Source organism: Neovison vison, chromosome X (assembly GCF_020171115.1).
Source record: "Neovison vison isolate M4711 chromosome X, ASM_NN_V1, whole genome shotgun sequence".
Classification (NCBI taxonomy): Eukaryota; Metazoa; Chordata; class Mammalia; order Carnivora; family Mustelidae; genus Neogale; species Neogale vison.
This window is the reverse complement of record NC_058105.1, coordinates 44,212,664-44,228,890: the sequence shown is the minus strand read 5'-3', so window position 1 is coordinate 44,228,890 and position 16,227 is coordinate 44,212,664.

Here is a 16,227-nt window from a genome sequence, read left to right as displayed (position 1 = left end):
TGAGTGACTACAAAAGGAATAGGGAAATTTTTTGACTAGATAGAACTCTTGTCTATCTTGACTGTGGTGATGGTTATACAACAGTATGTATTTTTCAAGACTCATGGAACTGTACACTAAAAAGAGTGAATTTTTTTTCTTAATCATAACTTAATGAAAAAAGTTTTAAAACAGTCATTTGTTGGGACGTCTGGGTGGCTCAGTGGGTTAAGCCTCTGCCTTCGGCTCAGGTCATGGTCTCAGAGTCCTGGGATCGAGCCCCACATCGGGCTCTCTGCTCTGCAGGGAGCCTGATTCCTCCTCTCTCAGACTGCCTCTCTGCCTACTTGTGATCTCTGTCTGTCAAATAAATAAATAAAATCTTTAAAAAAAACAGTAATTTGTTAAATGAAGAACATAAGTAGATTAGTGTTAATTCTGTGATTCCAATTTCATATCTGAAAAATAAATCAATTGATGAAAAGGGCAATATATGTATATTCATAGATATATTTTTCAGGATGCATAGAAAAATGAATGCCAAGTAAAATCAAATGATAGCAGTGGTTACCTTTGGGGAACAGGAAGGAGAAATAAAGGTCAGGTAAGAGACTTTCACTGTGGGGACGCCTGGGTGGCTCAGTCAGTTAAGCTACTGCCTTTGGCTCAGGTCATGATCCCAGGGTCCTGGGATCAAGTTCTGCACTGGGCTCCTTGCTCGGCAGGGAGCCTGCTTCTTTCTCTGCCTCTGCCTGCCACTCTGCATGCTTGTATATTCTCTTTCTCTCTCTGACAAATAAGTAAATAAATAAAATCTTTTAAAAAAGAGGAAGACTTTCACTGTGGCTATGAGGCATTTTAAACTGCACATAAATTAGCTCTATTTATAATCCATTATGAAATAGCATATATGGAAGATATTCTGACAGGAAGTAAGGGTACTGAGGAGAAGTATAAAATGATATTCAATATACACTTAAAATATATTTGTCTCTTTGTTCCACTAAAATTAATGTAGGAATGATAACTAGCTTCACATGGTTTATGAGAGAAAAAAATGCAAAAAATAAAATGTTCAGTGGATACAGCTAAAATTTAAATAAATGTGGTCTATATTCCTTTTGAATTGTAATTCATAAAGAGAAAATACTATGCCCTGAGTGAATAATAATAGTATCTTTTAAAGAATATCGAATGATCAGGAACTGTGCCTGAGTATTGTTATTATAATAGAAAAAATGTCATAGAAGACTATGGGTCTCTTGTTATGAGCATAAGAATTTTTAGATATTTCAGAGGTACTTGGGTGGCTCACAGAATTGAACATTCGGCTCTTGATTTCAGTTCAGGTCATAATCTCAGGGTCATGGGACTGAGCTTCACGTGGGGCTACACACTCAGAAGGGAGTCTGCTTGGGAATTCTCTTTCTCCCTCTCCCTCTGCCCCAACCTTTCTCTCTCTCTCTCTCTCTCTCTCTCTCTCAAATAAATAAATAAATATTTTTTTGAAAAAAGAATTTCTAGGTGTTTCAGACCCAGACAAAGAAAGTGAGCTGTGTGTCTCTGTGACCTCTGTCCTCCCTTAGCAAGGCTTATAGACTGATGAAGGATCAGCTGCCCCCCAGCCCTCTTTACCTTATGCAGTACATTCACAGGGGTGGGAGAATCAGGAGTCTCACTTGCCAGCCCACAGCCTGTCACATATTATCACCAGCCACTAGCCATACATCAGGTTTCCATAGTAACAAGGACAAAGTTCTGTCACCTCAGCAACAGAAGCTGTATCCACAAGGCTGTTCTTCATTGCTGCTCTGCTCTGAGGAAGGATGATATTTCTACTCTCAGAATCCAACACCTTCCTGGTTACCAAAAGCAAGTGGACTCTCACTTGGTTACAAACTCTCCAGTGCCTTGCCAGAGCTCTGCAGGTAAAAGGCAAACTCCCAACCATGGCCTAGAGGGCCCTGCATACTCTGGCCCCTGCCTTCCTTACTACTCCTATCTAGGGTCACTTACTCTCTCACAATCACTCTGCTACCACGGCCTCACTCCATTCCAAAAGTGTCAGACTACTTCCCACCCTAGGGCCTTTGCACATGCTACCCCTCTCCCACCTGGGATTCTATCCCACCCTAGCTCTCTCCTCCTCACACTTCAGGTTACCCTTACATGTAATTTCTCAGAGAGGATTTTTTTTTTCAGAGAGGATTTTTTTAAAGAGTTTATTTATTTGACAGACAGAGATCACAAGTAGGCAGAGAAGCAGGCAGAGAGTGAGGAGAAAGCAAGTTCCCTGCTGCTGAGCAAAGAGCCTGATGCGGGGCTCAATCCCAGGACCCTGGGATCATGACCTGAGCTGAAGGCAGAGGCTTTAACCCACTGAGCCACCCAGGCACCCTCAGAGAGGATATTTTTTACCTCCTTACCATCTAAATTAGGTCCCCAGTATTGTTCTTTCACAGGATGCTGGATTTTGCACCATGAAGACCACTTGAGCAAAAGTGATTGACAAAAAGGGAAAAATGCAAGTAAAACAGATGGCATAGTGCCTAGAATATAGCTGTTACTCAATTCAGGTACCACACCCTCTTTGACCTGGATCCCTGGTATAATTCTCTTTGGTAGCTGAGAAGAGAAGAGAGGAGATGATTCACCCAAGGTCCAGTCAATGGTGAAGGCTCAGGCGCTGAGACTCAGGCAGCACTTCTGGCTCTTGCTCTAGTGTCCCTCCCCATAGATTCATAGTCACCAAATGCCTCATCTATCTGGAACTCCAAGAAGGTCCCAGCCTCCCAACTCATGAATACACCTGAACTGAACCTACTGGACCCAAAAAGGCCACAGCAAAGGCATAATCATTCAGTAGAAAATACGAAGTCTTTTTCTCCCACCCCACTCCATCAGACAACTCATTCTATAGCATTCTTCATCACAGAAATGACCCTAATCTGTTACATGATGTAGCTGTAGCTGAGGATGTCTGTTTTCTTTCTTCTTTTAATATCCTCAAAATTCTTTCTAAGACATAGTGACACTCTTGAGGAAAATGAAATCTCTCTTAAAGAGGGGAAAAGATGGAATGAGAAGGAAACAAACATTTGCTGCCAGTCTCTCCTATACATTCTAGATATTCTCCTTGGCATTAGGATGTCCTTTCACAGATTATAAGAGTGAAGCTCAAAGAGTTTAAATATGTGCCAGGATCACACAACTACTATGATAAAGAAATGCTATCATAACCTCCATGTGATTGATTCAAAGTCCTGTGCTTGGAACTAGGCACTCTAGCTCCTCTTTAGATGGACTATGCAGAGCAATGGGGATTCTCATACACAATTTGTTGAACTGTAACCTTGCATCAACTTACAGAGCAATTTGATCATATCTAGCAGATTGTGCCTATCCTCAAATAGACCCCAAAGTGTATACGCAGAACCACTGTCAAGAGTACCCAAGGAGGCCTGTACAGAAAAGGCCTTTGCACCACTCTTTTTAAAAGCACAAATCTTTTTTTTTAAGATTTTATTTATTTATTTGACAGACAGAGATCACAAGTAGGCAGAGAGGCAGGCAGAGAGAGAGAGGGAAGCAGGCTCCCCGCTGAGCAGAGAGCCCGATGTGGGACTTAATCCCAGGACCCTGATATCATGACCTGAGCCGAAGGCAGCGGCTTAACCCACTGAGCCACCCAGGCACCCCTTAAAAGCACAAATCTTAAAATAACTTAAACATCCATCAACAGATTGTTCTGGATAAATAAATCATGGTACAATAATACAGTGAAATACAATATACCAGTCAAAAATAGAATGTAGGTGACTCCCAGAACCAAATATGTGGTGGAAACTGTAAGTTATGCAATGATACCTAGGCAAACCCATAGACATATGTCACCAAAACTCAAACTTGTCTGTACACCCAATGAGCCGTATGCCAGTGTTTGAGACACTGGTTTTGAAGTAAAGAAAATTTTACAATCAGAAGGCTGCCCAGTGAGAAGACAGAGGATCATTCCCAAGGCTGCCTTGCCTTGATCCTTGGGACAGCTTATATACATGAGTGGAGGGTAAGGGGCTTCTTGAAACTTGATGGGGGAGGAGTCCTTGAAACAATCTGGAGGTAAGCATTATCCCAGACAATGAGGTGATATTTGGGACCTGTATGATCAGATTCATCAAGACAGATGTTATTGTCCAGTCCCTACTAGGTTTCTACAATCTGTAGGTAAACAGGGACCAGGAGTAAAAAGACAAAATTAATGATTGGTTGTGCATGAGATTAAGAGGTACATAAAGCATAAGTAGGGAACAAAACAAAAAATGAGGAGTTAAGTTAATAATGCAACTAATACAACTATAGTTCTGCTTATGCTTTCAAAACAGGTTCAGAAACTAAGCATTGGACCTCACATATAGTGAGGAATGTAAAGACTTTCCTATGAAGTTTTATTAAAATATAGATGTTTCAGACCTACTCTAGACTTATGAATCTCTCTCTCTATTTGACATTCCCTTGGTGTATATTTTTACTGCATGCTTGGTATATTCATAGTGTATTGAGTATGTTATGTCCTGGGATTTTTTTTTTAAGATTTTATTTATTTATTTATTTATTTATTTTTCAGAGAGAGAGAGATTGAGCACAAGCAGGCAGAGTGGCAGGCAGAGGCAGAGAGAGAAGCGGGCTCCCTGCTGAGCAAGAAGCCCGATGGGGGAATCGATTCTAGGACCCTGGGTTTAAGAGAGAGGGAGAGAGAGAGAATGTGCGCAAAAGCGGGGGTGCAGGTATGGGGGAAGGGCAGAGGGAAAATGAGAGAGAGAATCCCAAGCAGGCTCTACATCCAGGGTGAAGCCTGACATGGGCTCTCTACCTCAGAACCCTGAGATAAAGACCTGAGCTGAAATCAAGAGTCAAACAGTTAACCTATTGAGCCACCCAGTTGCCCTGGATTATTATAAATCTTGAAATTTTTTGTTTTTTTGTAAATATTATGCTCATCTATTTTTTGCAAATCAGATATAACAGTCATTGTCTTCATTGAAAATATGCATAATAATGATCCTTAAACACATTTTGTCTAAGACTTTGTGAATTGTCTTTGTTGTCATTGTTTTTTGTATGCCACAGAAATAAAATTTCCTTGTCAATTGTATTATTCTTGTTATAAGCTCCTCAGCTTTTTCACTTTAGCAAATTACCATCAATAAATTAACCACAAGGGTGCCCAGGTGACTCAGTCAGTTGAGTGTCCAACTGTTAGTTTTGGCTCAAGTCCTGATCTCAGGGTCCTGGGATGGAGCCCCACATCAGGCGCCACACTCAGCACAGAGTCTGCTTGGGATTCTCTCACTCCCTCTCCCTCTGCTCTTTGCCCTACTCGTGCCCTTTCTCTCTCTAAAATAAAGAAATAAAATAGTTTAAAAAATTAAATGAATTAATGACAGCTATTTAAGTTCTGTCATCTACTACAATTCTGACTCCAACTCCCATGTTTTTTCCATACCGTGAAACAATTCTCCAGCACCTGCTGTATGTCCTACATTTCAATTCAATTCTGACACTAACTACCTGGAGTAGATAGCCACTACTACCTGGAGTAGATAGCCACCATCAGGGCGCCTGGGTGGCTCAGTGGGTTAAGCTGCTGCCTTCGGCTCAGGTCATGATCTCAGAGTCCTGGGATCGAGTCCCACATCAGGCTCTCTGCTCAGCGGGGAGCCTGCTTCCCTCTCTCTCTCTCTGCCTGCCTCTCTGTCTACTTGTGATTTCTCTCTGTCAAATAAATAAATAAAATCTTTAAAAAAAAAAAAAAAAGATAGCCACCATCACTCTCAAGTCCAGGCTGTCACCTATTCTTCTGACTGATAAGCTACAGATTTGGAGGTTCCAACCAGCCCCTCCTTGGGTTTAATTAATTTGCTACACTGGCTCACAGAACTCAGAGAAACATTTTATTCACTTATTTTACTTACTCATTGTACTTACTAGATTACTGGTTTATTATAAAAGGATATAACTCAGGAACAGCCAGATGGAAGAGATGCATAAGGGAAGGTATAGAAAAAAGGGTGCAGAGCTTTGGTACCATCTCCAAGTGCTCCACCCTTTTCAAATCTCCGCGTGTTCAACCCAAACAACTCTGGGCCCTATCTTGGGTTTTTATGGAGGCTTCATTATGTAAGCACGATTGATTAAATCATTAACTCTTAGTTATCTTTCAAGTTTTTTTTTTTTTAGTAATCTCAGTGCACAATGTGGAGTTTGAACTCACAGCCCCAAAATCAAGAATCTCTTGCCCTACTGACCGAGCCACCAACTCTATCTCCAGTCCCTCTCCCTTCCCAAAGGGTGATTTGGGATGGGACAGAAAGTTCCAACGCTCTAAGCACAGGATCAGTTCCCCTAGCAACCAGCCCACCCTTCTCAGGTCTTGCCAGGTTGCCTCATTAACATAACAAAAGATATTATTATTGCTCTCTGCACTTAGGAAATTCCAAGGATTCCATGAGCTCTGTGCTAGGAACAGAGACAAAAAATAAATACATATTTCTTATCATAAATCAAAATGTCATATCTATAAATAGGCTTTGTTTTACTCTGATGCTTGCCCAAAGACTCAGCTATAGGCTGAGCCCAAAATCAGCTATAGGCCAGAATTTATGTCTTCAGTAAAGAGGGACTGCTTCAGAGCACGGCAGAAATCTATTTCAACACAAAGAGGATAAAAATATGCTTAGTAAAGAAAACAGTGAGTGGGCTTCTTTAAGATTCAGACAGTGCATTACTTACACAGATATTAAAAGTATGAGTAGCTGCAGGTAACTGTTCTTCTTGTCCCTAGCATTGGGGAAAAAATGCGAAAGGGGCCAGAAAACTGCAAATGGATTATAGGGCACCCAGTTTCTGGGGAGTCAATACTGTCCTGCAGCTCAACAGTTTTATAGCCTATGGATCTACCTCAAAAGAGAGAGGCAGAAAGATTCACACCTCATCAGAATCCAGGAGGCAAGAAAAAACTCTTAAAATAATCTGCTAGGTAAGGAGGTGAGTGGGCAATGCTATGGTAACAGCTTCTCAGAAGGCTTCCATGCTCTCAAGTTCTGGAAAAACAACAAAAGGCATTCTTCAGTGATTCAGATGAGCTGATGTTCGAGTCTAGGCTACAAGGCCAATGTGGATACATGCAAAGTTGTTGTGGTGCTAGAAAGGAGCTCTTTCCCAAAAAAGGACTATGCTAGGTATTTTAGCCTACTGAGACTTGAAAGAGTACATTTGTGGATATGGACTTCTGAAATCTTTGCTTCAGCAACTTAAACCATACCAATGGACTGAGTCCTGACTTCCAGGATGGTTTTTTTTTTTAGTTCAGAAACAGATGGGTCCATGAGACTACTAACCCAAGATCCAGCAGAACAAGAGTTAACTATATAGGACTAAATGACCTGATGAGGGATGACTGTAGTTTTTGTTTAGAATATTGTTGATACTGTTTTCATCCATATTCTGGATATACAATGTGGCCCTAGATCTTTCTGACACTAACTACAACCCATAACAATTTACTATGTACTGCACTTATAAATTGAAATAAAACATTTGTAAATGACTTTTTTTCTCACTGACCCCCCAACCCTATGTAGAATTTACAAACCCTAATTGAGTCTTCTTACTTTTAATTACAATGTAATGATTTGCACAGATTCAGTAATAACATGTACTCCTTCGAGCATGGTAACAATGAAGGTGAAATAGGACAGGCCCCTGTCTGTTGCCAGTGAGGGGGGTGCCCTATGGCCCCATCAACTACAAGTAGAACCCGTCAGATGAACCCATTGCTGTGGGCATTGGGACATTGCTCTTAGGATACTATAGCACGACAAAGTGGAACCAGGAAGGCAGGAGACTGAAAATTGAGGACTTAGAGGACTGAATCATGCTGATGCCACTGTTGCAAGCATGGCAACAGGATGGGAGGGTCCTGATGATGCTTCAGGAGAATCTGGAGAAGGAAGCCATCATCTTGAAGGATGTGCCTGACTGGGACATGGGCAAGTCTGTTTTCTACACAGTGCACTGGTTGACTCCCATGACAGGTGAGATCATGGGCTATACATGAACAAGGAGATCCTCAATGCCAACTATGGCTTCATGTGGTACATGTAGGGGCCTGGATCCCTCAGACCACTGGACCCTTATACCCTCTCTACTGGGAAAGAATAAATGCTCTGGAGACCAGCCAAAAAAATGTGTGCTCCTTTTTAACAGGATATAATTAGAAACTTTGGTTATGTAACTAAGGCCTTGCCTGGGATACCATATTTGAGAATGATGTTCATTTAATTGGGTATGACCTGCTATAGTTAGAGCATTAAGGTTGACTCTAAAGAACCCACTGAAGAAAACTGGTTTGATACTTGGCTGACAGGGTCTCCAGTCTTTAGATGAGAAAGGAACTCAGCCTAATAGGCTGGTCAGGAACTCTGAGATAGTTTGGTAACCTTGAGAAAAGAATTTCCCCAATTTATACACCTTGTAGGTGAAGTTTGGGAGAGATAGTCTCTTGGCTTTTCTTGCTAGCCTTAGGATAGGTAAATAATTAATAAGAGGCTTTTAAAAGTACAATGTGAAAAACCCACAGCTAACATCATACTCAATGGTGAAAGACTAAAACCTTTCCTCTAAGACCAAGAACAAGAAAATTTTGCCCACTTTCACCACTTCAGTTCAACATAGTATTGAAATTTCTATCCAGGACAGTTAGATAAGAAAAATAAATTAAAAGCACCCAAATTGGAAAAGAAGATGTAAGATCATCTCTTCACAGATGACATGCTCCAATATGTAGAAAAACCTAAGGACTCCACAAAAAAAAACCTGTTAGAACTAATAAACTAATTCAGCAAAGTTGTAGGAGTTGAAACCAATACATAAAAATCAAGTTTGGAAGACTTAATATTGCTAAGATGTCAATACTACTCAAAGTGAACTACAGATTGTTGAAATCCCTATCAAAATTCCAATGATACTTCTTGCAGAAATAGAAAAATTTATCCAAAAATTCATATGGAATCTCAAGGGACCCTGAAGAATCAAAATATTCTGGGAAAAAAAAAGTTGGAGGTCTCGCACTTCCTGATTTTAAAACTTACTACAGCTTGCATGGAGCACTGGGTGTGGTGAAAAAATAATGAATAATGTTTTTCTGAAAATAAATAAATTGGAAAAAAAAGAAAAAAAACTTACTACAAAGCTACAGTGATCAAAACAGTGTGGTGTTGGCATAAAGACAGACCTTTAGATCAATGGAATAGAACAGAGAACTCAGAAATAAACCTTCACACACATGATCAATTGATTTTTGACATAAATGGCAAAACCATTCAATAAGAAAAGAATAGTCTTTTCAACAAATTGTTCTGGGAAAACTGGGTATCCATATGAAAAAAATGAAGTTAGACTTCTACCCTATACCATATATAAAAATTAATTCAGAATGGACCTAAGATCTAAATTTAAGACCTGATATTATAAAACTCCTGGAAGAAAACACAGGAGAATATTTTTATGACGCAGATTTGGCAATTATTTCTTAGAGATGACACCAAAAGCAAAAATAGATAAATGAGACTACATCAAACTTAAAAATTGTGCAGCAAAGGAAGTAATCAAGAGGGTGAAAAGGCAAACTACTGATGGGAAATAATATCTGTAAACCATATATCTGACAAGAGGCTAATATCCAGGACATATAAAGAACTCTTACAACTCAACAACAACAAAAAACAAGTAACCAGATTTAAAAATAGGCAAAGGACTTGAATAGGCATTTCTCTAAAGAAAATATGCAGATGGGGGGGCGCCTGGGTGGCCTCAGTCAATTAAACGTCTGCGTTTGGCTCAGGTTGTGATCCCAGGGTTCTGGGATCCAGTTTCTTGCTCAGAGGGGAGCCTGCTTCTTCCTCTCCCAATTCTCCTGCTTGTGTTCTCTCTCTCTTTCTTTCTCTCTCTCTCTGCCTTACAAATAAATAAATACAATCTTTAAAAACATTAGAAAAAAATATATACGGATGACCAACAAACACATGAAAAGATGTACATTACCAATCATGGGGGAAATGCAAATCAGAACCATAATGAGCTACCACTTCATACCCATTAAGATGACATTATAAAAAAAAAACAAACAGAAAACAATTATTGTTGAGGATGTGAAGAAATTGGAAGCTTTGTGCTTTGCTTATGGGAAAGTAAAATGGTGCAGCTATTAAAGAAAACATTATGGTGTTTCCTCAAAAATTAAATATACAGGTTCACCTGGGTGGCTCAGATGGTTAAGGGTCTGCCTTTGGCTCAAGTCGTGATCTCCTGGTCCTAGGAGCCATGCCCATGTAGGGCTCCCAGCTCAATGGGGAGTCTCCTTCTCCCTCTCCCACTCCCCCTGCTTGTGTTCCATTTCTCGCTGTGTCTCTCTCTCAAATGAATAAATAAATAAAATCTTTTTAAAAAAAGAATAATTTTTGAGATTACTGTTTATCAAAACTGGAGGAGAGATGATAGGGGAAAACTATTCTTCAAAGGAAAATTATGAGTACACCATTCTGTGTTATTTGATTCTGATTCAATGGGAACTATTTTATAACTGCAAGCTTTAGACAACTTAGAGCAGTGGAAATAATTCCCAGGCTACAAATATGCAAATGAACGTTATCTTACAGGGCAGGGATGGGATAGCCAGCTCCTCCTGCAGAAAAACCACAAAAAAGAGACCAGTTATTTCCAAGTGATATGATTATACTGCAAACAATACCTGGAGCAGTTCTGGTCTCAGAGCACTTTAAGATTTAAAAATTACAGAGTTTAAATATTTTTATGTGGGTTACATCTATCAAAATTTACTGTATTAATATAAAAATTGAGAATTTTAGTATATTTATTTTAATTAATTTAAAACATAAAATAAAATACCCATTACAGCATATAAAGCTAAATTGTAAATTAATATGAAAATACATACCTCAGAAAAAAGTCATGAGGAGAGGGGCATTTTATTTATTTTTATTTGTATATAGTTGACACACAATGATACATTAGTTTCAGGTGTACAATACAGTTATTCAACAACTCTATACCTTATGCTATGCTTACCACAAGTGTACCTACCATCTGTCACCATACAATGCTATTATAAAACCATTAACTAAAAAAAAACAAACCATCAACTGTATTCCCTATGCCGTACTTTTTATTCCCATGACTTATTCATTCCAAAACTGTAAGTCTCTATCTCCCATTCCTCTTCAACCATTTTGTCATCCCCCTACCTCCTCCCCTCTGACAACCATCAGTTTGTTCCCTGTATTTATAGGTCTGACTCTGCTTTTTGTTTGTTTGTTTATTCATTTGTTTTGCTGTTTAGATTACACATACGAGTGAATTTATCTTTCTCAGTTGGACTTATTTCACTTATCATAATACCCACAAGGTCCATCCATGTTCTTACAAATGACAAACTTTCATCCCTTTTTTATAGTTAAGTAATATTCCACTGTATATATACCGGATTTTCTTTATTCATTCCTCTCTCAAACCCACACTTATATCATCAGTTAATCTATGACAAAAGAGGCAAAAATATAAAATGGAGAAAAGACAGTTTCTTCAATAAGTGTTACCGGGAAAACTGGACAGCTGCATTCAAAAGAACGAAACTGGACCACTTTCTTACACTACACACAAAAATTAACTCAAAATGGATTACAGACTTAAATGTAAAACCTAAAACCATAAAACTCCTAGAAGAGGACATAGGCAGTAATTTCTTTGACATAAGCTATAGTAATATTCTCGATATGTCTCTTAAGGCAAGGAAAACAAAAGCAAAAATAAACTATCAGGACTACCTCAAAATAAAAAAACTTTTGTAGAGTGAAGGATACCATCGACAAAACAAAAAGGCAACCAACTGAATTCAAGAAGACATTTTCAAACAATATATCCAAGAAGGGGTTAGTATCCAAAATATGTAAAGAACTTATAAAATGTAACAGCAAAATAAAAAATAATAACCCCATAAATAATCCAATTTAAAATGGGCAGAGGACCTGAATAACTATTTTTCCAAAAAAGACGTACAGTGACCAATACACACATGAAAAGATGCTCAACATCACTCATCATCAGAGAAATGCAAATCAAAATCACAATGAGATATCACCTTACTTCATTCATAATGGCCAGAATTAAAAAGACAAGAAATATTAAGTGTCAGTGAGGATATAAAGGAAATGTTTACAAGTACATGTGCATATATCTGATCAGGGACTTGTATCTACAACATATAAAGAATACTTACAACTCAGTAATAAGTAACAAATAACCCAATGAAATAACGGGCGAAGTATCTGAATGCACATTATTCCAAATAAGATATACAAATGTCCACTAAGCACATGAAAAGATGTTCAACATCATTAGTCACTGGGAATGCAAATCAAAAACACAGTAAGAGGGCGCCTGGGTGGCTCAGTGGGTTGAAGCCTCTGCTTTCGGCTCGGGTCATGATCCCAAGGTCCTGGGATCGAGCCCCACATCGGGCTCTCTGCTCAGCAGGGAGCCTGCTTCCTCCTCTCTCTCTGCCTGCCTCTCTGCCTACTTGTGATCTCTGTCTGTCAAATAAATAAATAAAATCTTTTTAAAAAAACACAGTAAGATATCACTTCACACCCACTAGGATGGCTATAGTCAAAAACACCGATAATAACAAAGTGTTATCAAGGATGAGGAGAAAATGAGACTCTCATTTGTTGCTGATGGGAAAGTAAAATTATGCAGCCACTGAGTAAATCAGTCTGACAGTTCCTCAAAAGGTTAAACACAGAGTTAACATGTAACCCAGAAATTCCTTCTGAAATATATACCTACGAGAAATGAAAATCTATGTCCACATAAAACCTTATAAAAGAATGGTTATAACAGCATTGTTTGTAATATCCCCGAAGTGGGGGAAACCCAAATGGCCAGCAATTGATGCATGGATAAACAGATGTGGCATGAATGGAATATTATTCAGCCATAAAAACGAATGAAGGACTGATACAAGCTGCAACGTGGACAAACCTTGCATAATGATGCAAGGGAAAGGGGCCAGTCAGAAAACACTGCGTATTGCGTGATTCCATTCTTATGAAATGTCCGGAACAGGTAAATCTGCAGAGACCCAAAACAGATACAGCAGTTGCCTATACTGGGGGAGATGGGGAGAATGGACCGTGACGTCTCTGTTGCTATGTCTGAAGGACTGCTACCCACCTCAGGGACCTCCTTCTGTCTATGGCTATAGAGCAAGACAGGCTTCAGGAGGATGCAGTGGCAGGCTTGCAGGAAGAGCGAGTCTTTCTGCACCTGGAGTGAGAAAACCTGGGTTTGAGCTCCTCCTCAGATGCTCACACCCAGCATCCTTCAGGCAAGTCGCTTCATCTTCCATCACATTGCTACTCAAAATGTGCCCGCTGGGCTGGTGCGGATCCACAGACTGTTAGCCTCCCACAACAGCGTAAACACAGATATTGAAAGAAGCATTTACAAACCTCAATAGCAATCTGACTGAGTGCCTTTATTTCTGTTGAATTTAATAACAAACAGGTTGAGCTCGTTAAAACAAACAAACAAACAAAAAAAAACAAGAAGAAAGAAAGAAAGGAAGAAAGAAAGAATGAATGAATGAATCAGAGGTGCTTCCCCCTCAGTCTCCCAGGTGGAATAACCAAGGAAGACATGTACTGGCTCATCTTAAGACACCTCCTCATATATAGGAGGGCCAATGGCTGTGGCTCAGAGGCTGTAGGTCCACCAGAGGCCGACTCAGAATTGTATGTGGTTGCTTCAACTGGATGCTCCATAATACCCATAATGTTGTAAATAATTAAGTTCTGACCTTTCAAGAATGAAAGTTTATAACCTGAAAAGAACAAAATCAGATAAAACTGAACGAGTTAAGAGTAGCATTCCATTGGGGGCGCCTGGGTGGCTCAGTGGGTTAAGCCGCTGCCTTAGGCTCAGGTCATGATCTCAGGGTCCTGGGATCGAGTCCCACATCGGGCTCTCTGCTCAGCGAGGAGCCTGCTTCCCTTCCTCTCTCCCTCTGCCTGCCTCTCTGCCTACTTGTGATCTCTCTCTCTCTCTCTCTCTCTCTCTCTCTGTGTCAAATAAATAAATAAATCTTTAAAAAAAAAAGAGTAGCATTCCATTGGAAAGGGTCCTGAATAGCTGTTGTTTCTTGAACTTTCAGATTTAGACATTTGCATCCTGAGTTTGGGTCCTTGCTTATGCTTTTCAAAGAAATTCACAATATGAATAGCATTGAAAAAGTTTGATTTGTATATGCCTGTCCTATTACTGCTATTTTCCCCGTGTTGTTGCTTATAATTTGTCAGTGAAGCAGTAGCTATTCCCTCATTTCATCTCAATAACCATAAGCATTGGGACACCTGAGTAGCCCAGTGGGTTAAGCCACTGCCTTCAGCTCAGGTCATGATCTCGGGGTCCTGGGAGTCCCGCATCGAGCTCCTGGCTCAGCAGGGAGCCTGCTTTTGTCTCTGCCTCTGCCTGCCTCTCTGCTTCCTTGTGTGCTTTCTCTCTGACAAATAAATAAAATCTTTAAAAAAATAACCACAGCATTACATCATGATTGCTCACTAGGTAATTTTTACCTCAATCATCCACTCATAGTAATAATCAGATGTACTCAACTCCCACTCTGGTCTTCAACATCAAACTTCATCTTCCTTTCTCTTCCCCAGATTTCATAGGTGTCTCTCACACTTCCACTCCAAGTGCCCCATCCACAGAGCAATTACTGTGCATTTTATTTTTTTAAAGATTTTACATATTTGAGATAGAGCAAGAGTGAGAGAGAGCGAGAGCACAAACAGGGGGAGCAGCAGGCAGAGGGAGAAGCAGGCTCTCCACTGAGCAAAGAGCCAGATGTGAGGCTCAATCCAGGACTCCGAGATCATGACCTGGTCTGAAGGCCACCACTCAACTGACTGAGTCAGCCAGGCATCCCTATGGTGCATTTTAATGTTGTTCTCCTAGTGCTCTCATTTGATATCTGAAATTACAAATGCAAGACATCCACAGCGGGCACACACACACATATGCACCCCCCTCACACACATATCCTAATGGATTCAAGTTCTTAAAATGATTTTTTACATAATACAATGTGTATGGGACCAATATGACAGATAACGTTGAAAAACATCTGTATGTCATATTGACAAACATGGGCCTTTTAAAGCAACAGTAATTAGTATGATAGAAATTAAGCTGACTCATAAAATGTAGTTCTGTTTTTCTTTGTTTTAAGATTTTATTTAGTTATTTGAGAGAGAGAGAGAGAGAAGCAAGCACTCTGCTGAGCAGAGAGCCCATTGCAGGGTCTGATCCCAGGACTCTGGGATCATGACCTGAGCCAAACGCAGATGCTAAATCAACTGATTTACCCAGGCACCCCAAGTTCTTTTTTTCTATGGCCTACAGTTCTTTCTCTGAAAAGGCTATCTTTATGTGTGTGTGTGTGTGTGTGTGTGTGTGTGTGTATTCATTGGAGCAATGTTAATAGTGAAAGTATGAAACATTTTTAATATTAATAGGGATTTGATTAAATAAAATGTGATAAATCTAAAGAGTAGAATCACATGCAACAATTGAAATGCATAGGTAGTTCCATGTATACTGACATGCAAATGTGCTGAAGATATACTTTATAAAAATTATTTTTATTAACATATAATGTATTGGGGCGCCTAGATGACTCAGTGGTTTAAAGCCTCTGCCTTCAGCTCAGGTCATGATCTCAGGGTCCTGGGATCGAGCCCCGCATCGGGCTCTCTGCTCGGCGGCGAGTCTGCTTCCTACTCTCTCCCTCTCTGCCTGCCTCTCTGCCTACTTGTGATCTCTGTCTGTCAAATAAATAAATAAAATCTTTAAAAAAATATAATGTGTTATTTGTTCCAGGGGTACAGGCTGTGAATCATCAGGGTTAACAAATTTCACAGCACTCACCATAACACATACGCTCCCCAATGTCTATAACCCAACCACCCTCTCCCTACCCTCTCACCCACCAGCAACCCTCAGTTTGTTTTGTGAGATTAAGAGTCTCTTACGGAAAAAAAAAAAAAAGTCTCTTACGGTTTGTCTCCCTTCCGATCCCATCTTCTTTCATTTTTTCTTTCCTGAAGTTAT